At 34.9% G+C, this 26388-nt stretch overlaps 1 pseudogene; it reads left to right on the plus strand.

The window, feature by feature from the left end:
• Positions 1–14585: 14585 nt before the first annotated feature.
• LOC148945659 (5.8S ribosomal RNA) lies at positions 14586–14740 on the plus strand (annotated as a pseudogene).
• The last annotated feature ends 11648 nt before the right edge of the window (positions 14741–26388 follow it).

Raw genomic sequence — 26388 nt, forward strand, 5'->3', positions numbered from 1 at the left:
CATGTTAACTAAAACATAAATAGGGATTATGTAATTTCCAATAGTATCATGGCTGTAGAGATGGCTGAAACCTAGTTACAATAAAAAAAGATCATTGGAATAACAAATATTGCAAACCTTTGGAATTAGCTAGCTACTTGATTATTTGAGACTCGTCTCTTACTATTTAAAAGAAGAAAAAGCCGTAGGCTTTTTCCTGTGTGTAATCAGTTTATTATCATAGTCCGGGTTGCAGCGGTAGCTAGCAACCTAGTACGATCAGGTCCAATGTTAATATGTGGTGTATATGACGTCATTATAATTATAAAATAACTCTTGGCTATACTAACTTGAATAGTCAAGTTAGCATAGCCATAAGAATTAGTTTATCAAAATCTATTTATCCGTATATACAAAGTTTTGTGGAAAAATCAAATCAATGAATACCTTACTACAGCACAATGGATGAAAGTGTGCCTCATGATTCGAGGTTTGCGGGTTTTACATTAAGAGACGATCACTGAAATAACAAACCATTCCATACATTGGACTTAGTTAGCTACTTGATTGTTTGAGTTTCGTCTCTTACTATTTAAAAGAAGAAAAAGCCGTAGGCTTTTTCCTGTTTGTATTTATAGTTAAAAAACGAACTCAAGTCCAAAGAAACTGAACACTGTGGTTCATTCTTATTATCTTCATTATTTTAGCTAGATAATGTACGAAGGGCTTATTTTGAAGACGTTGAAGGGGCTTAATTCGGGATTTAAAAGTATTTAAATAAGCAATGGGGCAAAAATTAAAATAAGAATGAATTAAAGAATAATATTCACGTATGTTAGCTTCTTTCACGCAGGATATTCATGCCATTTTTCAAAAATATCTCCAGTTAAGAACTATATATGTGGCTAATTAATTATGCTATTTTAACTTCAAATATTTCACCCTTCATTTAATAGTATAATTAACTATTGTAGTTTATTTCATAAATAATGCTATTTCAGCTATTTCAACTTCCACTCTCATTGTAAGAACATATTTAACACATTTAAACTACCAGAACATATTAACATGTTGTAACATTTTTAAACTACCAAGACAGAGAAAATCAAAACTGACAGTTCAAATTTATACATTGAAAATTTACGCAACCAATTTTATCTAAAAAAAAAGCAACAATATGAGATATTTTTAAAGAAAAAGGCTTCCTTATGCAGTTATACATTTTTGTTGTAGTGTTTGTAGTTTGTAATTGTCAAGAGACGAAGGCCTGAGAAATTCGATTAACATTAACATTCGGTTTCATGTTGGGGTGCCCACGGTAAAATTCAAGTCTTAAAAATATCGGCAATACCTAGAGTTTCTTTTTTTACAATAAAGAACGACACCTAGCCCATGTTAACTGAAACATAAATAGGGATTATGTAATTTCCGTCAATATCATGGCTGTAGAGATGGCTGAAACCTAGTAAAGAACAATACATAAAAGATCGATGTCAGCCAAGAGGATCTAACGGAGTTTATCCTTTATAGTAAAGAACGACAATATTAACTACTACTACTACTACTAACAACTCATCGCAGCACCAAGCCGCCTGAGGCCACCACAGCTACGCACGCTCCTCCTCCACCCCAGTCTATTCAAAGCCTCCCTTTTTACACCCGCCCACGAAGTTCCCATTTCCTTTAGATCTTTCTTTATAGCGTCCTCCCACCCCAGACGGGGACGACCAGCTTTCCGTTTAGCCCTAGATGGTTGGCCAAAAAGAACAATCTTCGGCAATCTGTCAACCTTCATCCGCACAACATGCCCTAATCACCTCAACCATTCTTTCACTATAGACCTAGAAAGCGGTATTGAACCACATTTTTCGTATAGCCTATTGTTTGAAATACGGTCAGTCAGCCGGGTACCCAGAACAATCCTTAAGCAATTTCTCTGGAAAACATCTAGCAAATCTTCATCCGCTTTTCGGAGCGTCCATGCTTCAGAGCCATATTTGACCACTGTCATCACTGTAGCTTCTAAGATTCCAATCTTGGTTTGCAGACTTATCTTCCTATTCTTCCAGACTTTTTTTGACTGTGAAAAAACACCCTGAGCCTTGGCTATTCTATTTTTAACATCTTCACTGCTCCCACCATCTTTACTAATAATACTACCAAGGTAAGTGAAACTGCCCACCTGATCAATCTTTTCATTACCCAGCGTCACCTTTTCATCTTCACTTATTCCTAGCCTTAGTGACTTAGTCTTCCTAACATTAATTTTCAAACCAATTCTAGCACCCTGAACTCGCAAAACCTCTAAAAATTCATTTATTTTGCTCACACTTTCATCTAGAATGCTTAAATCATCAGCATAATCCAAGTCCGGGAGACTTTTTCCTCCCCATTTGATTCCGTGACATAATCTATTGACAAGATGAAGCAAATGTCTTTTGAAAGTTTCTTGTCTACGGTATGTTATCCGGGTTGCAGCGGTAGCTAGCAACCTAGTAAGAGACGATCACGTCCAATGTTAAGAAATATAAAAACCCATAGTTCCTAACAAAGGAGTCACATCAAATTCAAAAGTACACCATTAGAACCGCCTTGTCCGAAACCCCTGTATAGGAAACTTTCTGTCCCTCGGCTTGAAACAGCAAGGGAAATATATTGGCTTGAATATCAAGAAAAGTGGCAGCTATTACAACATTCTGCCTAAACGAGATATTTTTTTTCTCTTTACTTCTTTTCCAGAGATAGCTTGGCACTGGAACATCGTAGAGAGTTGTTCAATGGCTCATTTTAAAGGAAATTAATTGGGTTAAAAATCTATAGTAACTAAAATAAATTATTTCAAAAAGAGAATAAATTTTTCCACCAAAAACTGCATTTGTGATGTCTTTTCACACTGCAGTCTTTCAAACATACTCGTATACCAGCGTGATCTTGAAAATCAAGAAAAGTGGCAGCTACTACAACATTCTGCCTAAACGGGATATTTTTTTCTTTCTTTTTTTCTTTTTTCTTTTCCACAGATAGCTTGGCACTGGAACATCGTAGAGGGTTGTTCAATAGCTCATTTTAAAGGAAATTAATTGGCTTAAAAACCTTTTGTAACTAAAATAAATTATTTCTAAAAGAGAATAAATTTTTCCACCAAAAACTGCATTTCCGATGTCTTTTCACACTGCAGTCTTTCAAACATAATCGTATACCAGCGGTAAGAATTGAACCCACGCCTCTGAAGAGACTGGTGGCTAACACCAGTGCCTTGGACCACTCGGCCAGGCTGCCTCTCATAAATAAATATATATGTGAATTTGGGTTGCAGCAGTAGCTAGCAACCTAGTAATAGACGATCAGTCCAATGCTAAGAAATATAAAAACCCAAAACTCCTAAAAATAGAGTCAGATCAAAACAAAAGTACATCAGTAGAAATACCTTGTCTGAAACCCTACTAGATAAATAATGAACGTCATCATAGTTTTATATTAGAGCTATGACGTGAATAGAGTGACGTCATAATTAGTATATAAGGAAAGTCAAAACTGAAAATTCTCTCATTCTTGATTAGAATAATGGTTAGATCGAAGCAAGCTATACGCAATTTGAAGGAAGAGTACTACACAAACAACAGAGCTAGTATCTTGAAAAGAGAAAATCAAATTTATTCAACCGACCAGGCGTATCGAGAATTAAAAATTTAGAAAGCAAAACAAAGGTATTCAACCAACCAGGCGTATCGAGAAGTAATAATTGAGAGAGCAAAAGAAAACAGCAAGATGTGTTATCACAATGATGAAGATTATAGACATGCAAAAATTGAGACAGCCAAACAAAAGATCAAGGAACGGTATGGTAATGATGAACATTACAGAGATTACAATAAAGAACGACCTCTTGCCTATACTAAATTTTATACGCCACTTAATTATAGTATAGTTACATTAAAAGACGAACATTGGAAGAACAAACAATTGCATACATTGGAATTAGTTAGCTACTTGATTGTTTCTACATTTAAGAACGAACTGTAGTCCGTTATAACTGAAGTGCTATAAGGAATAAAATTACATTAAAAGACGATCCCTTAAATAACAAACCATTCCATAAGTTAGACTTAGTTTGCTACTTGATTGTTTAAGTTTCGTCTCTTACTATTTAAAAGAAGAAATTACATAATTACAGTAAGGAACGAAGTCTATCTCATAGTAACTGATGCAACAGAGAAAAGAAAAAGAGGTATGTGGTGTATATGACGTCATTATAATTATAAAATAACTCTTGGCTATACTAACTTGAATAGTCAAGTTAGTATAGCCATAAGAATTAGTTTATCAAAATCTATTTATCCGTATATACAAAGTTTTGTGGAAAAATCAAATCAATGAATACCTTACTACAGCACAATGGATGAAAGTGTGCCTCATGATTCGAGGTTTGCGGGTTTTACATTAAAAGACGATCACTGAAATAACAAACCATTCCATACATTGGACTTAGTTAGCTACTTGATTGTTTGAGTTTCGTCTCTTACTATTTAAAAGAAGAAAAAGCCGTAGGCTTTTTCCTGTTTGTATTTATAGTTAAAAAACGAACTCAAGTCCAAAGAAACTGAACACTGTGGTTCATTCTTATTATCTTCATTATTTTAGCTAGATAATGTACGAAAGGGCTTATTTTGAAGACGTTGAAGGGGCTTAATTCGAGATTTAAAAGTATTTAAATAAGCAATGGGGCAATAATTAAAATAAGAATTAATTAAAGAATAATATTCACCTATGTTAGCTTCTTTCACGCAGGATATTCATGCCATTTTTCAAAAATATCTCCAGTTAAGAACTATATATGTTGCTAATTAATTATGCTATTTCAACTTCAAATATTTCACCCTTCATTTAATAGTATAATTAACTATTGTAGTTTATTTCATAAATAATGCTATTTCAGCTATTTCAACTTCCACTCTCATTGTAAGAACATATTTAACACATTTAAACTACCAGAACATATTAACATATTAGAACATTTTTAAACTACCAAGACAGAGAAAATCAAAACTGACAGTTTAAATTTATTCATTGAAAATTTACGCAACCAAGTTTATCTAAAAAAAGCAACAATAGGAGATATTTTTAAAGAAAAAGGCTTCCTTATGCAGTTATACATTTTTGTTGTAGTGTTTGTAGTTTGTAATTGTCAAGAGACGAAGGCCTGAGAAATTCGATTAACATTAACATTCGTTTTCATGTTGGGGTGCCCACGGTAAAATTCAAGTCTTAAAAATATCGGCAATACCTAGAGTTTCTTTTTTTTTACAATAAAGAACGACACCTAGCCCATGTTAACTGAAACATAAATAGGGATTATGTAATTTCCGTCAATATCATGGCTGTAGAGATGGCTGAAACCTAGTAAAGAACAATACATAAAAGATCGATGTCAGCCAAGAGGATCTAACGGAGTTTATCCTTTATAGTAAAGAACGACAATATTAACTACTACTACTACTACTAACAACTCATCGCAGCACCAAGCCCCCTGAGGCTAACGCAGCTACGCACGCTCCTTCTCCACCCCAATCTATTCAAAGCCTCCCTTTTTACATCCACCCACGAAGTTCCCATTTCCTTTAAATCTTTCTTTATGACGTCCTCCCACCCCAGACAAGGCGACCTGCTTTCCGTATAGCCCTAGACGGTTGGCCAAAAAGAACAATCTTCGGCAATCTTTCATCCTTCATCCGCACAACATGCCCTAATCACCTCAACCTTTCTTTCACTATAGACCTAGAAAGCGGTATTGAACCATATTTTTGTATAGCCTATTGTTTGAAATACGGTCAGTCAGCCGGGTAGCCAGAACGAACCATAAGCAATTTCTCTGGAAAACGTCTAGCAAATCTTCATCCGCTTTTCGGAGCGTCCATGCTTCAGAGCCAGATTTGACCACTGTCATCACTGTAGCTTCTAAGATTCCAATCTTGGTTTGCAGACTTATCTTCCTATTCTTCCAGACTTTTTTTAACTGTGAAAAAACACCCTGAGCCTTGGCTATTCTATTTTTAACATCTTCACTGCTCCCACCATCTTTACTAATAATACTACCAAGGTAAGTGAAACTGCCCACCTGATCAATCTTTTCATTACCCAGCGTCACCTTTTCATCTTCACTTATTCCTAGCCTTAGTGACTTAGTCTTCCTAACATTAATTTTCAAACCAATTCTAGCCCCCTGAACTCGCGAAACCTCTAAAACTTTATTTATTTTACTCAAACTTTCATCTAGGATGCTTAAATCATCAGCATAATCCAAGTCCAGGAGACTTTTTCCTCCCCATTTGATTCCGTGACATAATCTATTGACAAGATGACTTGAAGCAAATGTCTTTTGAAAGTTTCTTGTCTACGGTATGTTATCCGGGTTGCAGCGGTAGCTAGCAACCTAGTAAGAGACGATCACGTCCAATGTTAAGAAATATAAAAACCCATAGTTCCTAACAAAGGAGTCACATCAAATTCAAAAGTACACCATTAGAACCGCCTTGTCCGAAACCCCTGTATAGTAAACTTTCTGTCCCTCGGCTTGAAACAGCAAGGGAAATATATTGGCTTGAATATCAAGAAAAGTGGCAGCTATTACAACATTCTGCCTAAACGAGATATTTTTTTTTCTCTTTACTTCTTTTCCAGAGATAGCTTGGCACTGAAACATCGTAGAGAGTTGTTCAATGGCTCATTTTAAAGGAAATTAATTGGGTTAAAAATCTATAGTAACTAAAATAAATTATTTCAAAAAGAGAATAAATTTTTCCACCAAAAACTGCATTTGTGATGTCTTTTCACACTGCAGTCTTTCAAACATAATCGTATACCAGCGTGATCTTGAAAATCAAGAAAAGTGGCAGCTACTACAATATTCTGCCTAAACGGGATATTTTTTCTTTCTTTTTTTCTTTTTTCTTTTCCACAGATAGCTTGGCACTGGAACATCGTAGAGGGTTGTTCAATAGCTCATTTTAAAGGAAATTAATTGGCTTAAAAACCTTTTGTAACTAAAATAAATTATTTCTAAAAGAGAATAAATTTTTCCACCAAAAACTGCATTTCAGATGTCTTTTCACACTGCAGTCTTTCAAACATAATCGTATACCAGCGGTAAGATTTGAACCCATGCCTCCAAAGAGACTGGTGGCTAACACCAGTACCTTGGACCACTCGGCCAGGTTGCCTCTCATAAATAACTATGTATGTGAATCTGGGTTGCAGCAGTAGCTAGCAATCTAGTAAGAGACGATCAGTCCAATGCTAAGAAATATAACAAAACTCCTAAAAATAGAGTAAATCAAAACAAAAGTACATCATTAGAATTACCTTGTCTGAAACCCTACTAGATAAATATTGAATGCCGTCATAGTTTTATATTAGAGCTATGACGTGAATAGAAAAACACGAAATTATATTGTTGTTTCTGAAGACGTCATGAAATAATATCATTGCGCTATGACGTCAATAAAATCATTACGCTGTGACGTCATAATTACTATATAAGAAGCGTCAGAACTGTAAATGTTCACATTCATAATTACATAGTGGTTTCAATCAAGCAAGCTGCACGCAAATTGAAAAAACAGTACTACACAAACAACAGAGATAGTATCTTGAAAAGAGAAAAGCAAAGGTATTCAACCGACCAGGCGTATCGAGAAGTAAAAATTGAGAGAGCCAAACAAAATATCAAGGAGCGTTATCACAATGATAAACTTTATAGAGAAGCAACAATTGAGCAGGTTAGACAAAAGAGCAAGGAACGGTATGGTAATGATAAAGATTGCAGAGAAGCAAGAATTGAGCAGGCTAGACGAAACATCAAGGAGCGTTATTAAAATGATGAAGATTATAGAGAAGCAACAATTGAGCAGACTAGACAAAAGAGCAAGGAACGGTATGATAATGATATTACATTAAGGGACGATCATTGCAATAACAAACCATTGCTGGCTTTGGACTTAGTTAGCTACCTGATTGTTTGAGATTCGTCTCTTACTATTTCAAAGAAGAAAGAGCCATAGGCTTTATCCTGTTTGTAATCATATAGCATAGAATCAGGGTTGCAGCGGTAGCTAGCAACTTAGTAAGAGACGATCAGTCCCATGTTAAGAAATCCGGGTTGCAGCGGTAGCTAGAATTACAAAAAGGAACGAACTGAACCCATAGTAACTTAAGTATTAAATCAAACAGTTCGTGGTCCTAATAAAGAGCTGTGTAATGGCTCATTTTAAAGAAAACCGCTGTATATAGAAACCTTTTGTAATTAACATTATAATAAAGAACGACCTCTTGCCTATACTAAATTTTATACACCACTTAGTTATAGTATAGGATAGTAATTCAACAGATAGCTTGGCACTGGAACATCGTAGAGAGTTGTTCAATGGCTCATTTTAAAGGAAATTAATGGGGTTAAATTTCTTTGTGATTTTACAATAAAGAACGAACTCTTGCCTATACAAACTTGTATAGAGGGATATAACGATCGATCATAAATGGTGTTAATATACAAAGAAATATAAATAATTTCTTAGACCACACTGCTTTTCCATTAAAAACAAAAAAAATTTTAAACAAGAAAAACGGGTTTTAATTTTCTATAAAGCAGTGAAATACAAAACAATTAATTATGCACAAAAGCTCCCAATATTTCGGCCCCACATCCGGGAGCCTTTCTCAACGGAAAAAAAAAAGAAAAAAAAAAAAAAAAAAAACTTAACTTACATCACAATAAAAAATACTAAACACATAAAGAGAAAGAAAAAAAAAAAAAGAAAAAAAATAAATAAATAAGAAACAAAACTCACATATTAAATAAACAACTTCCATGCACTGAATGTCTATAATGATTCAACTCGCCTCCTCTCAGTATATAAATGGAAATATATTAAATAAACACTTTAATGCACTGAATGTCTATAATGATTCAACTCGCCTCCTCCCAGTATATAAATGGAAATCTATCAAAAATGAAGAATATATTTATATTTAGACCAAAATATAATAAAGATCGAACTCTTCCCTATACTAACTTGCATAGGCAACTTCACTATAGTTAAAATTACAGTATTTATATTATGACAGTGAAAAGGTATGAGAAAAAAGTGCAAAACTCTGTAAACTGCAAAAATATTTAAAATGTTTGAGTAACAATGTCACTTTATGAAAATATAATAAAGAATGACCTCTTGCCTATGCTAAATTTTACAGGCCAGTTAACTATAGTATAGGCTAGTACAGTTATATTTAAAGTCAATATATTAAAAATTATAATAAAGATCAAACAGTTCGTGGTAATCCAAGTTGCAGCGGTAGCTAGCAACCTAGTAAGAGACGATCACGTCCAATGTTAAGAAATATAAAAACCCATAGTTCCTAACAAAGGAGTCAGATCAAAACAAAAAGTACACCATTAGAACCGCCTTGTCCGAAACCCCTGTATAGGAAACTTTCTGTCCCTTGGCTTGAACAGCAAGGGAAATATATTGGCTTGAAAATCAAGAAAATTGACTTTAACCACGCTATTCTCCCCAAACGGGATATTTATTTCTCTTTTCTTTTTTTTTCTTTTCCACAGATAGCTTGGCACTGGAACATCGTAGAGGGTTGTTCAATAGCTCATATTAAAGGAAATTAATTGGGTTAAAAATCTATAGTAACTAAAATAAATTATTTCTAAAAGAGAATAAATTTTTCCACCAAAAACTGCATTTTTGATGACTTTTCACACTGCAGTCTTTCAAACATAATCGTATACCAGCGGTAAGATTTGAACCCACGCCTCCGAAGAGACTGGTGGCTAACACCAGTACCTTGGACCACTCGGCCAGGCTACCTCTCATAAATAAATATATATGTGAATTTGGGTTGCAGCAGTAGCTAGCAACCTAGTAAGAGACGATCAGTCCAATGCTAAGAAATATAAAAACCCAAAACTCCTAAAAATAGAGTAAGATCAAAACGAAAGTACATCATTAGAACTACCTTGTCTGAAACCCTACTAGATAATTTACAGTAAAGAACGATCTCTCATCCATAGTAACTGATATATGGTGGTTCCAGGGGTAGTTACATGAGGTTCGTCTCTTACTATTTCAAAGAAGAAAAAGCCGTAGGCTTTTTCCTGTTTGTAATGATATAGCATAAAACGAATTCCAAGTTGTAACTGACGTCATCCTGGTTGTCAAATTAGCTAATTAATTTCATCTAATTTTGTTTTAAAAATAATTCCCACACAGCGATTCGAACCTTACATAAAGGCTCGATCATCGAATTTAAGCTGAAACTAAGTAAAGGACAATTATGCCTCCATATATTCACAGTGATGTATAAGACTTCCCATTACATCTGTAAACTGTTCCACAGTTGCCGGTCCATACCTTGGAAGCTTTTCACTAAACATGCAACATTTCTTTTGGATATTACTATGAAGTTTTTCGAAGCATCTCTAGCTGAATTTTTAACAAAATCTATTCTTTCAGAGATAATTTTAATCTTTAATTTTGAATATTTTTTGTAATCCCGGTAAAACATTCGTAAAATTTTTCTCAATTTACAAATATCAGCCTGTGCGTTCTTTGCAGCTTGTGTAAACTGCAAAAATATCCATGGTATCCGAGCAATAGTTCGAATATTTCAATTCAAGCTAGAAAAATACCTTAAAATGTTAAAATTAGTTTATTTTTGGTTAGGTTCTAACTACCTGATGTGGGATTGACTGTGTAGTTTCAGACCAAAAAATTCCATTTTTTAATATATATTTTATTTTTCAGTTTAGAATCGCTAAATTACATTAAAAGACAATCATTTGAATAACAAACCATTGCATACATTGGACCTAGTTAGCTACTTGATTGTTTGAGGTTTGTCTCTTACTATTTGAAATAAGATAAAGCCGTAGGCTTTTTCCTGTTTGTAATCATATAGCCTAGAATGAATCCCAGTTGAAACTGATCCGGGTTAGAGCGGTAGCTAGTTTCTTTTGTTATTAAAAACAAAATATTTTTTAAATAGTCCGGGTTGCAGAGGTAGCTAGCAACCTAGTAAGAGACGATCACGTCCAATGTTAAGAAATATAAAAACCCATAGTTTCTAGAAAAAGGAGTCAGATCAAATTCAAAAGTACACCATTAGAACCGCCTTGTCCAAAACCCCTGTATAGGGAACTTTCAGTCCCTTGGCTTGAACAGCAAGGGAAATATATTGGCTTGAAAATCAAGAAAAGTGGCAGCTACTACAACATTCCGCCTAAACGGGATATTTTTTTTTACTTTTTTTCTTTTTTTCTTTTCCACAGATAGCTTGGCACTGGAACATCGTAGAGAGTTCTTCAGTGGCTCATTTTAAAGGAAATTAATTGGGTTAAAAATCTATATTAACTAAAATAAATTATTTCTAAAAGAGAATAAATTTTTCCACCAAAAACTACATTTTTGATGTCTTTTCACACTGCAGTCTTTCAAACATAATCGTATACCAGCGGTAAGATTTGAACCCACGCCTCCGAAGAGACTGGTGGCTAACACCAGTGCCTTGGATCACTCGGCCAGGCTGCCTCTCATAAATAATGTATATGTGAATCTGGGTTGCAGCAGTTGCTAGCAACCTAGCAAGAGACGATCAGTCCAATGCTAAGAAATATAAAAACCCAAAACTCCTAAAAATAGAGTCAAATCTTAACAAAAGTACATCATTAGAACTACCTTGTCTGAAACCTTACTAGATAAATAATGAATGTCGTCATAGTTTTATATTAGAGCTATGACGTTAATAGAAAAACACGATATTATGTTGTGGTTTCTGAAGACGTCATTAAATAATATCATTGCGCCATGACCACATGAAACAAAACCATTACGCCGTGACGTCATAATTACTACTTAAGAACGACAAAGATGTAAATGGTCTCATTCGTTAATTAGATAATGGTTAGATCAAAGCAAGCTGCACGCAATTTAAAAAAACAGTACTACACAGACAACAGAGATAGTATCTTGAAAAGAGAAAAGCAAAGGTATTCAACCGACCAGGCGTATCGAGAAGTAAAAATTGAGCAGGCTAGACAAAAGATAAAGGAGCGTTATCACAATGATAAACTTTATAGAGAAGCAACAATTGAGCAGGCTAGACAAAAGAGCAAGGAACGGTATGATAATGATAAAGATTACAGAGAATCAAGAATTCAGCAGGCTAGACAAAAGATCAAGGAGTGTTATCACAATGATAAACTTTATAGAGAAGCAACAATTGAGCAGGCTAGACAAAAGATACAATAAAGAACGACACCTTGCCCATGTTAACTAAAACATAAATAGGGATTATGTAATTTCCAATAGTATCATGGCTGTAGAGATGGCTGAAACCTAGTTACAATAAAAAACGATCATTGGAATAACAAAAATTGCATACCTTTGGAATTAGCTAGCTACTTGATTATTTGAGACTCGTCTCTTACTATTTAAAAGAAGAAAAAGCCGTAGGCTTTTTACTGTGTGTAATCAGTTTATTATCATAGGCAGCGCGCTAGCACTGCCTGAGTAAAGAACGATGTGGGCACATATTATCCGGGTTGCAGCGGTAGCTAGCAACCTAGTAAGAGACGATCATGTCCAATGTTAAGAAATATAAAAACCCATAGTTCTTAAAAAAATATAATAAAGAACGACCTCTTACCTATGCTAAATATTATACGCCACTTAATTATAGTATAGGTTATCCGGGTTGCTACAGTAAAGAACGATCTCTCATCCATAGTAACTGATAAATGGTGGTTCCAGGGGTAGTACACTTGAGGTTCGTCTCTTACTATTTAAAAGAAGAAAAAGCCGTAGGCTTTTTCCTGTTTGTAATGATATAGCATAAAAGAAAACCCAAGTGGTAACTGATTATCCGGGTTGCATTACAGTAAAGAACGATCTCTCGCTCATAGTAACTGATTTGTCAATTAGGTCTTTTTATATTACAATAAAGAAGCAAAAGCACTGGCATGTCAAAGAATGAAAATACAAAGATGGCCGTTCAATCCAGACCCAGAGTCATTCAAAGCCTTGCTTGAAGTGCACCTGAAAGAAGTTGGAAAGGAGACTTCGAAAAAGAAGGGAGGTGAAATAGAAAATGGGGAAAAGAATGACTTTGAAAAAGTGTTCAATCTTCTAGAGTCCTACAGCGAGCTGAAACATAGTTGTATAAAAAAAACTGATCGAAAAGGATATTGACGACATTCTTGATGGTTTTGACGAAATATAATAAAGAACGACCACTTGTCTATACTAAATTTTACAGGCCACTTAGCTATAGTATAGGTTAATAAAGCTTACATAAAGGACTGATCCGGGCTGCAGCGGTAGCTAGCAACCTAGAATGAGACGATCACGTTCAGTGCTAAGAAATATAAAAACCTATAACTCCTAAAATTCTAATCAAGAATGAGAGAATTTACATCTGTGCCGTTCTTAAGTAGTAATTATGACGTCAAGGCGTAATGATTTTATTGACGTCAAGGCGCAATGATATTATTTCATGACGTCATCAGAAACAACAATATAATTTCGTGTTTTTCTATTCACTTCATAGCTCTAATATAAAGCTACGACATTCATTATTTATCTAGTAGGGTTTCAGACACGGTAGTTCTAATGATGTACTTTTGTTTTGATCTTACTCTATTTTTAGGAGTTTTGTTATATTTCTTAGCATGGGACTGATCGTCTCTTACTAGGTTGCTAGCTACTGCTGCAACCCAAATTCACATATATATTTATTTATGAGAGGCAGCCTGGCCGAGTGGTCCAAGACACTGGTGTTAGCCACCAGTCTCTTCGGAGGAGTGGGTTCAAATCTTACCGCTGGTATACGATTATGTTTGAAAGACTGCAGTGTGAAAAGACATCAAAAATGCAGTTTTTGGTGGAAAAATTTATTCTCTTTTAGAAATAATTTATTTTAGTTACTATAGATTTTTAACCCAATTAATTTCCTTTAAAATCCATTACAAGGATGGAGGGTTTGCTTTTGGCAGCAACAAGAGATTGTATCTTGCTCTGTAGTGGGGGCTCTCTGAGGAGATGAGCATGCAAAGCTGGTGATAAATCTTTGTAGTTGTGTATTTGGTATAAATTCATGCCATCTGAAATACTGGGCAAGAGATTACGAACACTGTGGCAGTTAATGCACCAGCACCATTTTGGTGGGACCCGGGACGCACTCTCTACCCTCCCTGAGGGCCCAAGTGGTGCAAGACGTGGGGATTGGTTTGGTCAACAGAGAGGCGCGTGAGTCCTCAGGGGAGCAAAAGTCGTGCACTGCGATTGCACTAATGTAGCATAGATTTTGCAAGCAATAATCAAACATGCTCTAGCACTCTCGAGGTATATTTTCTACGTGTGAAGTCGGAGTTAACAAGAATCAGTGGGGGAAGAAATTTTCTCTCAGAGTAAAGTATACTTGAGTCAATATAGCACGACTCCAGTGAGTGAAGGTTATATTGAGAACAGCTATCTTTGCGGTTGCGGTTCACTGGTGCACTTGCATGGGACGTATGTAAGGGAAACTAGGAAATAGTCATTAAAAATTACACTGAAGAATTGATCACTTGGCTCACATTACGCAGGTGAGCTCAGCTACACGCGTGATTCCATGCAAACTGCAGGACACATGGAGCATCTATAATTTGAACGCAAATTGCATGTCCAGCCTTTGAGCTTGGACTATGTCTGGCTGAGAGATTGATGTTGCTATCATACTGTATTGTTGAACCTAACTTCGATGATAAGTTCTACTTTTTTTTTTTTATTAAATACTATAGATACTGTTAGATATATCGTAAATGTGTGTATAATCTTGTGTTGGTGAGAGGATTTTGTGAGAGGTCTTTTTCTCGGTTTTCTTGTCTCATGTTACTCTGGTGTCTGTCGGTAAGTGACCCAATGGGGCCACTAGAGCAAGTTATCTAATCAAGTATACAAGACAGAGGGCTATGCCTCTTGTGGATCACAATAGTACTTGTCACACACCTGGGTCCTGGTCTCTGAGGTCCTTTATTGTGGAACGAGAGGATTTTTATACTGATTGTTTGGTAAATTTATCAGGCAATCCATGAGGATTTCTAATACGAAAAGAACAAGACCAAAATGGTTATTTAATACGTCTTATAATTACTGGTATAATATGTCGTTTTGCTATTGCAAGATTGGTAGGTGCTGAATTAATTTTTTATAAAATTTGATATCTTTAAATACTGTGTTAGAGTTTAAAAGGTGACGTTGGATGATTGGTTCGAAAATCAAATGAAACTGTCAGTTTATGTAAAAAAAAACCCGGCCTCAGCTCAGGCGAGACGACCCGCTTGACTAAATCAGATGCGTCAGCGGAGGACCAGAAAATCCCCCGGAGTACCCGAGGAGCGGGGAGCGTAGAGGGATCAGCCCAGCACGCAGTGTCAATTGTATCCTTAGGGAGGCACTTTCGACAGATACAGTGTGTGTGAGTCTCGTAAGACAGTCGTTTTTACCCTCAAAATTCCTCATGAGTGTGGCCCGAATTCCAAAAAATGGTGTCAGGCCCGTAAGACGGATGAACGCTCGGCATTCTGAGGTCTCTCTAGAGTCGTGTTGCTTGAGAATGCAGCGCTAATCAGGTGGTAAACTCCATCTAAGGCTAAATACGAATGTGAGACCAATAGAAGACAAGTACCGCGAGGGAAAGTTGAAAAGAACTCTGAAGAGAGAGTTAAACATTGCGTGAAATCCTCCAGGGGTTTAAAACGGAAGGACTTTCGAAGTTCGAGCCATCTTCGGGATCATCATTGCGGGTGGCGAGTGCTGATGTGATCGCTGAGGGTAGCCTCGGCTTTTATCTGGTCATGTTGGTCATCTACGTTGCTCACGGCGTGTAGTCCCGGGGGGAGTCGTACTCTGCACGCGGCTGGAACGGTGTCACAGGACCCAGTGCTCGTGGTGCGTCGGCTTCAAAACGCTGGAGGCCCAGCACTGAGTTGGCCCGTCGTCTGGTGCTGTGAGCCTCTGGGTGTGTCTACTTTGTGAGCGGTTAGTTGGCTAGGTCCGGCCGCCATGTCTTTAAACCCGGTCCCCGGAGTCTAACTTGTGTGCGAGTCGTAGTTCGCTGAGAAGACAGAGGGCGGACGGACTGTTAAGGCATTGCTTGCGATGCTGATGGGAGATCCTTCTCCTCTGGAGAGGGCGCATCCCAGGGGCGTCGTGTATAATAAAGAACGAACTCTTGCCTATACTTAATAAGCATATACTAGTTAATGATATAGTAATGATATGGTTTTATTGATAGCTGAATTACAATTCAATAAAATGATCCCGGGTGACTTTGAACCACCAGCCTTCCGGTTTAAGGCCAATCGTGCTTGCCACATGGACTGTGACATCAGTAATTAATTGTGTAAAATTAAAAATATGATACATATTATTTTTTTGTCACTTATCTATTCATATCACAGTCTTCTCAAAGATATTTGATTTATTAAGCAATTTTACCAAAAAATACAAAATTGCACATTTTTACAGACAGGAGCTCGAAATCTCTACAGTAAGGTTCTCTGATACGCTGATCTGGGTTGCAGCGGTAGCTAGCAATCTGGGTTGCAGCGGTAGCTAGCAACCTAGTAAGAGACGATTACACTCCATGTTAAGAAATATAAACCGGGTTGCAGCGGTAGCTAGCAACCTAGTAAGAGACGATCACGTCCAATGTTAAGAAATATAAAAACCCCTAACTCCTAGAAAAATAGTCATATCTTAACAAAAAGTACACCATTAGAGCCGCCTTGTCCGAAACCCCTATAAAGGAAACTTACCGCCCTTTGGCTTGAACAACAAAGAAAATATATTGGCTTGAAAATCAATAAAATTGACTTTAACCACGTTATTCTCTACAAACAGGATATTTTTTTATTTCTTTCTTCTCTTCCACAGATAGCTTGGCACTGGAACATCGTAGAGAGTTGTTCAATGGCTCATTTTAAAGAAAATCTCTAGATCTAGCGCCTTTTGCATTTAATTATTTTTTAATTAATTATTTTTTACGAGAAACTTAATTTTTTATATACAATATTGATCAATGACGTCATAGTCGTTGGATGTAGTACATAAAGGCTAGATCATCGAATTTAAGCTGAAACTAAGTAAAGGACAATTATGCCTCCATATATTCACCTTGATGTATAAGATTTCCCATGACATCTGTAAACTGTTCCACAGTTGTCGGTCCATACCTTGGAAGCTTTTCACTAAACATGCAACATTTCTTTTGGATATTACTATGAAGTTTAGCGAAAGCATCTCTAGCTGACTTCAACAAAATCTATTCTTTCAGAGATAATTTTAATCTTTAATTTTGAATATTTTTCGTAATCCCGGTAAAACCTTCGTAAAATTTTTCTTAATTTACAAAGATCAGCCTGTGCGTTTTTTGCAGCTTGTGTAAACTGCAAAAATATCCATGGTATCCGAGCAATAGTTTGAATAGTTCAATTCAAGCTGGAAAAATACCTTAAAATGTTAAAATTAGTTTTATTTTTGGTTAGGTTCTAACTACCCGATGTAGGATTGACTATGTAGTTTCAGACCAAAAAATTCCATTTTTAATATATTTTATTTTTCAGTTTAAAATCGCTAAAGTTATTATGTAAAATGCAAAAATATTTATAATATCTGAGCAATACTTTTAATATTTTCATTCAAACTAACAAAATACCTGAAAATTTAAAAATTAGTTTTACTTTTTGCTAGGTTATGGATACTCGATACGAGTCATAAGAAGTGTTAATTAGATGAAAATATTATTTCTTGTTTTGTAATAAGATGCCTTCTAAGCGAGTTATTACACGTAATTTAAAGAAACAGTACTATACAAAAAACAGAGACAACATCTTGGAAAAAAAAGCAAAGGTATTCAACTGACAAGGCGTATCGAGATGCGAAAGTTGATAGTGACAAACCGCGTTATTACAATGATGAAGTTTATAGACATGCGATAATTGAGACAGCCAAACAAAAGAGTAAGGAACGGTGTGATAATGATGAAGATTACAGAGAAGCAACAATTGAGCAGGCTAGACAAAAGAGCAAGGAACAGTATGACAATAATAAAGATTATCGAAACAAACATAAGAAAAAAATTGCTACTAGAAGAATGGGTGGATACTGGGGTGACAAAAGCTATAATGAAAAAATTAAATTCTCTGCGAGGTTGTACCGAAGAACGCATAAGGACAAAGGGAATAATTACATTTATAAATACAAGAAGATGGCAAAAATGCAGGTTGATCTTCGTAAATTGAGAAACATTTTACGCATGTTTTACCAGGATCACGAAAAGTATTCAAAATTACAGATTAAAATTCTCTTTGAAAGAGCGGATGCTGTTGAAAAGTTGGCTAGAAATGCTTTGGCAAAGCTTCATAGTAATGTCCAAAAGAAATGTTGTCAGTTTAATGAAAAGCCTCCAAGGTATGGATTGGCAACTGCGGAACAGTTTATAGATGCAATGGAAAATGTTCGACAACACAGTGAATATACGGAGGCGTACTTCTTAGAAAATTCGTATATTAATTTTGGAAGGAGCAATTGCAGTTTATGTAGCAGCAATAAAAATATATATACAAGCATACCTATCAATAGTGAAGGAAAAGTAATGTTTTTTAATTATGGCGAAAACGAGCCTGTTAGGATTATTAGTATATGTGTTTGTAAGACTAATGATTTAGAACAAATTCCTGGAACACCGACTCAAGAAAAAAGTATTTCTAACTGTGTTTTAAACAGTTCTTTTAGTTTTACAGTAAAAAACAATCTCTCGCTCATAGTAACTGATATACGACTTTACAATCGGAGACTGGATCCGGGTTGCAGCGGTAGCTAGTAACCTAGTAAGAGACGATCACGTCCAATGTTAAGAAATATAAAAACCCATAGCTCCTAAAAAAAAGCTTGGCACTGGGACATCGTATAGAGTTGTTTAATGGCTCATTTTAAAGGAAACTAATTGGGTTAAAAATCTTTTGTAACTAAAATAAATTCTTTCTAAAAGAGAATAAATTTTTCCACTAAAAACTGCTACCACTGCTAATCTGAATTTTTTTTGTTGCTTTCCTGGTGTGGACCAGGTGGTATTAAGTATATTCGTATTCGGTCGTACTTATTAGGTCTTACGGACCAGGTCGTATTCGTATTAAGTCGTATTAGGTATCCTGTTGCAGGAAAGCTTGTTCTAAAACACAGAGCATTTTTTGCCAAATATTCAGTAGAACTAAAAGAACTGTTTAAAACACAGTTAGAAATACTTTTTTCTTGAGGAGGTGTTCCAGGAATTTGTTCTAAATCATTAGTCTTACAAAGACATATACTAATAACCCTAACAGGTTCGTATTCGCCATTTACTTTCAATTTCCATTCAAATCAGCCCTCTCTGAAGTTTATACGAGCATCCCTTCCATAAGAACCTTATATGCCCCAAGGACATAACTTGCAATGCCTGCCCCCGGGCCCTGGGCGGTTGTGTCGACAACTGAGTTTTTTATCTCAAAAACTCAATTTATCAATTCCTTAGGAACCGGAATAGGTGTATCCTGTTGCAATTCTTATTATTATTGTGATTTTTAGTTATTTGATTAGCATTTAATTGAATTACATTTTGTAATTTGATTAGGAATATCCTAATCACAAATCACAGGATATTCCAAATCCGCCACATAAGGGCAACATACCCCACAAAGCTACTATTGTACGTTACCTTACAGTGATTTGAACCTAGATCTTTAGAATTTGAATGCAAGGCTTTAAGCCAGCGTACTACCGGTGACGAATACTAAAGATGAATTATTCTCTTTGTGATTATAATGGAGCCATAGAAAAATCGGAGAAAGATGGAACCCTGGATTATTTCTGTTGCAAATAAAACAGACCTCATTTTGAAGGAAATTACTGCATCTAGTCACTTTTGTAAGTAATAAAAAACTATTTGAAAAAGCAAATCAATTTTTACAAAAAAAAAACAGTATTTCCGTGTACAAGTTCGTGGTTGTAGCGATAACTGCAAACTAGTAAAAAACGAAATCGACCAATTATTAATGACATAATGACCAATTATAAATTAGTTTTTTCATGTCATAAATGACAGGAAAAAACTTGATTTTTCTTGACTCCTCTAAAAATTAATTCTCACTCAACTCCCCATCATTATAATAAAGATCGAACTCTTCCCTATAATAACTTGCATAGGCAACTTCACTATAGTTAAGATTACAGTATTTATATTATACATCATTATAAATTATAAAAGGTTCAAATGTTTGAAGATTATAGAGTTAAAAATTTTCACACACCGGGAATTGAACCCGGGCCTGTTAAGTTTACATAAAAGATCGATGTGGTTCATTATAAATTATAAAAGGTTCGAAATTATAATTACAGTAAAGAACAAACTTCCTGCCCATAGTAACTAAAATAAGATTATAATTATTTATGTTAAAGATTGATCAATGATGCCATAATCGTAGGTTGTAGCCAGGTCGTCTCTTACTATTCAAATTAGGAAAAAGCCATAGGCTTTTTCCTGTTTGTAATAGAGTAATCCAGGTTGCAGCGGTAGCTAGCAACCTATTAAGAGACGATCACCTCCAATGTTAAGAAATATAAAAACCCATAACTCCCAAAAAAAATTTTTTAATAAGGAACGAACTCTGGCCTATACTATCTTGCATAGGCAACTTAATTACAGCATAGGCTTTTACATGTATATTTAAAGTCAAGACATGAAAAATTCCCTCTGACGGAGAATTGAACCCCAGTAACACGCGCGACAAAAGGGTATGCTTGTCACACATTCATTGTACTATTGGAAACCTATTAAAAATATGTTACATATAAGATCCGGGTTGCAGCGATAGCTAGCAACCTACTAAGAGACGATCACTTCCAATGTTAAGAAATATAAAAACCCATAGCTCCTAAAAAAGGAGTCAGATCAAAACAGAAAGTACATCATTAGAACCGCCTTGTCCGAAACCCCTATATAGGAAACATTCTGTCCCTTGGCTTGAACAGCAAGGGAAATATATTGGCTTAAAATCAAGAAAAGTGGCAGCTACTACAACATTCTGCCTAAACAGGATATTTTTTTTTCCTTTTTTTTCTTTTCCACAGATAGCTTGGTACTGAAACATCGTAGAGAGTTGTTCAATGGCTCATTTTAAAGGAAATTAATTGGGTTAAAAATCTTTTGTACCTAAAATAAATTATTTCTAAAAGAGAATAAATTTTTCAACTAAAAACTGCATTTTTGATTTCTTTTCATACTGCAGTCTTTTCAAAGATATTTGATTTTTGTACATAAATCATAATCGTATACCAGCGGTAAGATTTGAACCCAGGCCTCTGAAGAGACTGGTGGCTAACACCAGCGCCTTGGACCACTCGGCCACGCTGTCTCTCATCTGGGTTGCAGCGGTAGCTAGCAACCTTGTAAGAGACGATCACGTCCAATTTTAAGAAATATAAAAACCCATAACTCCTAACAAAGGAGTCAGATCAAAACAAAAAGTACACTATTAGAACTGCCTTGTTCGAAACCCCTATATAGGAAACTTTCCGTCCCTTGGCTTGAACAACAAGGGAAATATATTGACTTGAAAATCAAGAAAAGTGGCAGCTACTACAACTTTCTGCCTAAACAGGATATTATTTTTTCCTTTTTTTTCCACAAATAGCTTGGCACTGGAATATCGTAGAGAGTTGTTTAATGGCTTATTTTAAAGGAAATTAATTGGATTAAAAATCTTTTGTAACTAAAATAAATTATTTCTAAAAGAGAATAAATTTTTTCACTAAAACTGTATTTTTTATGTCTTTTCATGCTGCAGTCTTTTCAAAGATATTTGCTTTTTGTACACAAATCATAATCGTATACCAGCGGTAAAATTTGAACCCACGCCTCCGAAGAGACTGGTGGCTAACACCAGCGCCTTTGACCACTCGGCCAAGTTTCCTCTCATATTTATAAATGTGAATCGGGGTTGCAGCATTATTTAGGTTGCAGCGGTAGCTAGCAACCTAGTAAGAGATCCGGGTTGCAGCGGTAGCTAGCAACCTAGTCAAGTCCAATGTTAAGAAATATAAAAAACCATAGCTCCTAAAAAAGGAGTCAGTTCAAAACAAAAAGTACACCATTAGAACCGCCTTGTCCGAAAGCCCTGTATAGTAAACTTTCTGTTATTTGGCTTGAACAGCAAGGGAAATATATTGGCTTGAAAATCAAGAAAAGTCGCAGCTACTACAACATTCTGCCTAAACGGCATATTTTTTTCTTTTTTTTCTTTCTTCTTTTCCACAGATAGCTTGGCACTGGAACGTCGTAGAGATTTGTTCAATAGCTCATTTTAAAGGAAATTAATTGGGTTAAAAATCTTTTGTTACTAAAATAAATTATTTCTAATTAATTAGAATTAATTTTTCAATTAAAAACTACATTTTGATGTCTTTTTATGCTTCAGTCTTTTCAAAGATATTTGATTACATTAAAAGACGATCATTGGAATAACAATCAATTGCATACATTGAAATTAGTTAGCTACTTGATTGTTTAAGGTTCGTCTCTTACTATTTCATATAAGAAAAAGCCTTAGGCTTTTTCCTGTTTGTAATCAGTTTATTATCCGGGTTGCAGCGGTAGCTAGCAACTTCCATAAAGGACCGATATAGTTCATCATAAATGGTATTTGTAAATTAGATTTTTTTATATAATCCAGGTTGCAGCATAAGAATAAGAGATCTGCACTCCGGATTCACGGTAAAGGACCTTTAAGTATTAAAAAGTATTATCCCCATAAGTATTGGGGCCATAAGAATTTCTGTGAGCCCATTCTGAATAAACACCGTTGCCACAGATAGCGATGAACTCGAATTTAGTTTGTGATGTCTAAGACGTGATAATAATGGTTGAAGAATTATTCTATATAATTTTTTGACCAATTAACTTTGAATTCTCTTATTATTCTTTTAAAGAAATATAGTAAGTATAAAAGAAATTGCAGTAATACCAAACTAAAGCCATTAGTAACTGAGAGGGTAGGTAAAAGAAAAAGATTTTTTTTGTATTTATGATGTCATGCTAATTCTTTGTGAAAGGTTTGACGTCATGCAAATTCTTCGTAGAGGATTATGTTTTTTCTTAATTATAAAAGCACGTAAATGTAAAAATTACCTTTGAAATGATCCAGAGTCTAGCCGTAGCTTGCAACCTAGTAAGCGACGATCACGTCTAATACTAAGAAATATAATAACCCATAACTCCTAAAAATAGAGTCAGATCACAACAAGAAGTACACTATTAGATTTATCCTAATCAAACATTAAATTCACTATATATTTGGATTATGTAAATTTTATCTGTATCACGGTCGTAGTAACATAAACAACCGATATTTTAATTGGTAATTTAATTTAAAAACTGCTGCATCTAGTTCCACCTGACTCAGTAAGACGCGTAATCTTCTACAGAAGTTAAACACAAGATCCTCACACTTAACAAAAAAGCTTGACAACAGTGGTTTTAACTTTGTAGCTAGTTTTTCCGGGTTGCAGCGGTAGCTAGCAACCTAGTAAGAGACGATTAAGTCCAATGTTAAGAAATATAGAAACCCCTAACTCCTAAAAACAGAGTCAGATCAAAACAAAAAGTACACCATTAGAACCGCCTTGTCCGAAACCCCTTTAAAGGAAACTTACCGTCCTGCAGCTTGAATAACAAAGAAAATATATTGGCTTGATAATCAAGAAAATTGACTTTAACCACGTTATTCTCCACAAACGGGATATTTTTTTCTTTCTTTCTTTTCCACAGATAGCTTGGCACTGGAACATCGTAGAGAGTTGTTAAATGGCTCATTTTAAAGGAAATCTCTAGATCTAGCGCTATTTGTACTTAATTTTTTTTTAAATTAATTTTTTTTACGAAAAACTTAATTTTTTATATACAATATTAATCAATGACGCCATAGTCTTTGGATGTAGTTAGTACATAAAGTCTGGATCATCGAATTAAAGCTGAAACTAAGTAAAGAACAATTATGCCTCCATATATTCACAGTGATGTATAAAATTTCCCATTACATCTGTAAACTGTTCCACAGTTGCCGGTTCATACCTTGGAAGCTTTTCACTAAACATGCAACATTTCTTTTGGATATTACTATGAAGTTTTGCGAAAGCATCTCTAGCTGACTTTTCAACAAAATCCATTCTTTCAGAGATAATTTTAATCTTTAATTTTGAATATTTTTCGTAATCCCGGTAAAACATTCGTAAAATTTTTCTAAATTTACTAAGATCAGCCAGCATTGTTGCCATGTTTTTGGACTTCTGAATATAATTTTTATAATAAAGAACGACCTCTTGCCTATACTAAATTTTATACGCCACTTAATTATGGTATAGGTTAGTAATTCCACAGATAGCTTGACACTGAAACATCGTAGAGAGTTGTTTAATGGCTCATTTTCCGGGTTGCAGCAGTAGCTAGCAACCTAGTAAGATACGATCACGTCCAATGTTAAGAAATATAAAAACCCCTAATTCCTAAGAAAAGAGTCAGATCAAAACAAAAATTACACCATTAGAACCACCTTGTCGAAAACCCCTATTAAGGAAACTTATCACTCTTTGGCTTGAATAACAAAGAAAATATATTGGCTTGAAAATCACGAAAATTGACTTTAACCAAGTTATTCTCCACTAACGGGATATTTTTTTCTTTTCCGGGTTGCAGCGGTCGCTAGCAACCTAGTAAGAGACGATCACGTCCAATGTTAAGAAATATAAAAACCCCTAACTCCTAGAAAAATAGTCAGATCAAAACAAAAAGTACACCATTAGAACCGCCTTGTCCGCAACCCCTATAAAGGAAACTTACCACCCTTTGGCTTGAATAACAAAGAAAATATATTGGCTTGAAAATCAAGAAAATTGACTTTAACCACGTTATTCTGCACAAACGGGATATTTTTTTCTTTCTTTTGTTTCCAGAGATAGCTTGGCACTGGAACATCGTAGAGAGTTGTTCAATGGCACATTTTAAAGGAAATCTCTAGATCTAGCGCCTTTTGCACTTAATTTTTTTTATTAATTATTTTTCACGAAAAACTAAATTTTGTATATACAATATTGATCAATGACGTCATAGTCGTTGGATGTAGTTTACATAAAGGCTCGATCATCGAATTTAAGCTGAAACTAAGTAAAGGACAATTATGCCTCCATATATTCACAGTGATGTATAAGATTTCCCATTACATCTGTAAACTGTTCCACAGTTGCCGGTCCATACCTTGGAAGCTTTTCACTAAACATGCAACATTTCTTTTGGATATTACTATGAAGTTTTGCGAAAGCATCTCTAGCTGACTTTTCAACAAAATCTTTTCTTTCAGAGATAATTTTAATCTTTAATTTTGAATATTTTTGGTAATCCCGGTAAAACATTCGTAAAATTTTTCTCAGTTTACAAATATCAGCCTGTGCGTTCTTTGCAGCTTGTGTAAACTGCAAAAATATCCATGGTATCCGAGCAATAGTTTGAATATTTCAATACAAGCTGGAAAAATACCTTAAAATGTTAAAATTAGTTTTATTTTTGGTTAGGTGCTAACTACCCGATGTGGGATTGACTATGTATTTTCAGACCAAAAAATTACATTTTTTAATATATATTTTATTTTTCAGTTTAGAATCGCTAAATTTATTATGTAAACTGCAAAAATATTTATGATAACTGAGCAATAATTTTTATTTTTTCATTCAAACTAACAAAATACCTGAAAATTTAAAGATTAGTTTTATTTTTTGTTAGGTTATGGATACCTGATACGAGTTATAAGAAGTGTTAATTAGATGAAAATATTATTTCTTGTTTTGTAATAAGATGCCTTCTAAGCGAGTTATTATACGTAATTTAAAAAAACAGTACTATACAAAAAACAGAGACAACATCATGGAAAGAAAAAAGCAAAGGTATTCAACTGACAAGGCGTATCGAGAAGTAATAATTGAGAGAGCAAAACAAAACAGCAAGATGTGTTATCACAATGATGAAGATTATAGACATGCAAAATTGAGACAGCCCAACAAAAGAGTAAGGAACGGTATGATAATGATGAAGATTACCGAAACAAACATAAGAAAAAAGTTGCTACCAGAATAATGGGTAGATACTGGGGTGACAAAAGCTATAATGAAAAAATTAAATTCTCTGCGAGGTTGTACCGAAGAACGCATAAGGACAAAGGGAAAAATTACATTCAGAAATACAAGAAGATGGCAAAAATGCAGGCTGATCCTTGTAAATTGGGAAACA

The sequence above is a fragment of the Artemia sp. Qi Xiang Cuo genome, chromosome 12 (assembly GCF_049724085.1).
Source record: "Artemia sp. Qi Xiang Cuo chromosome 12, ASM4972408v1, whole genome shotgun sequence".
Taxonomy (NCBI): domain Eukaryota; kingdom Metazoa; phylum Arthropoda; class Branchiopoda; order Anostraca; family Artemiidae; genus Artemia; species Artemia sp. Qi Xiang Cuo.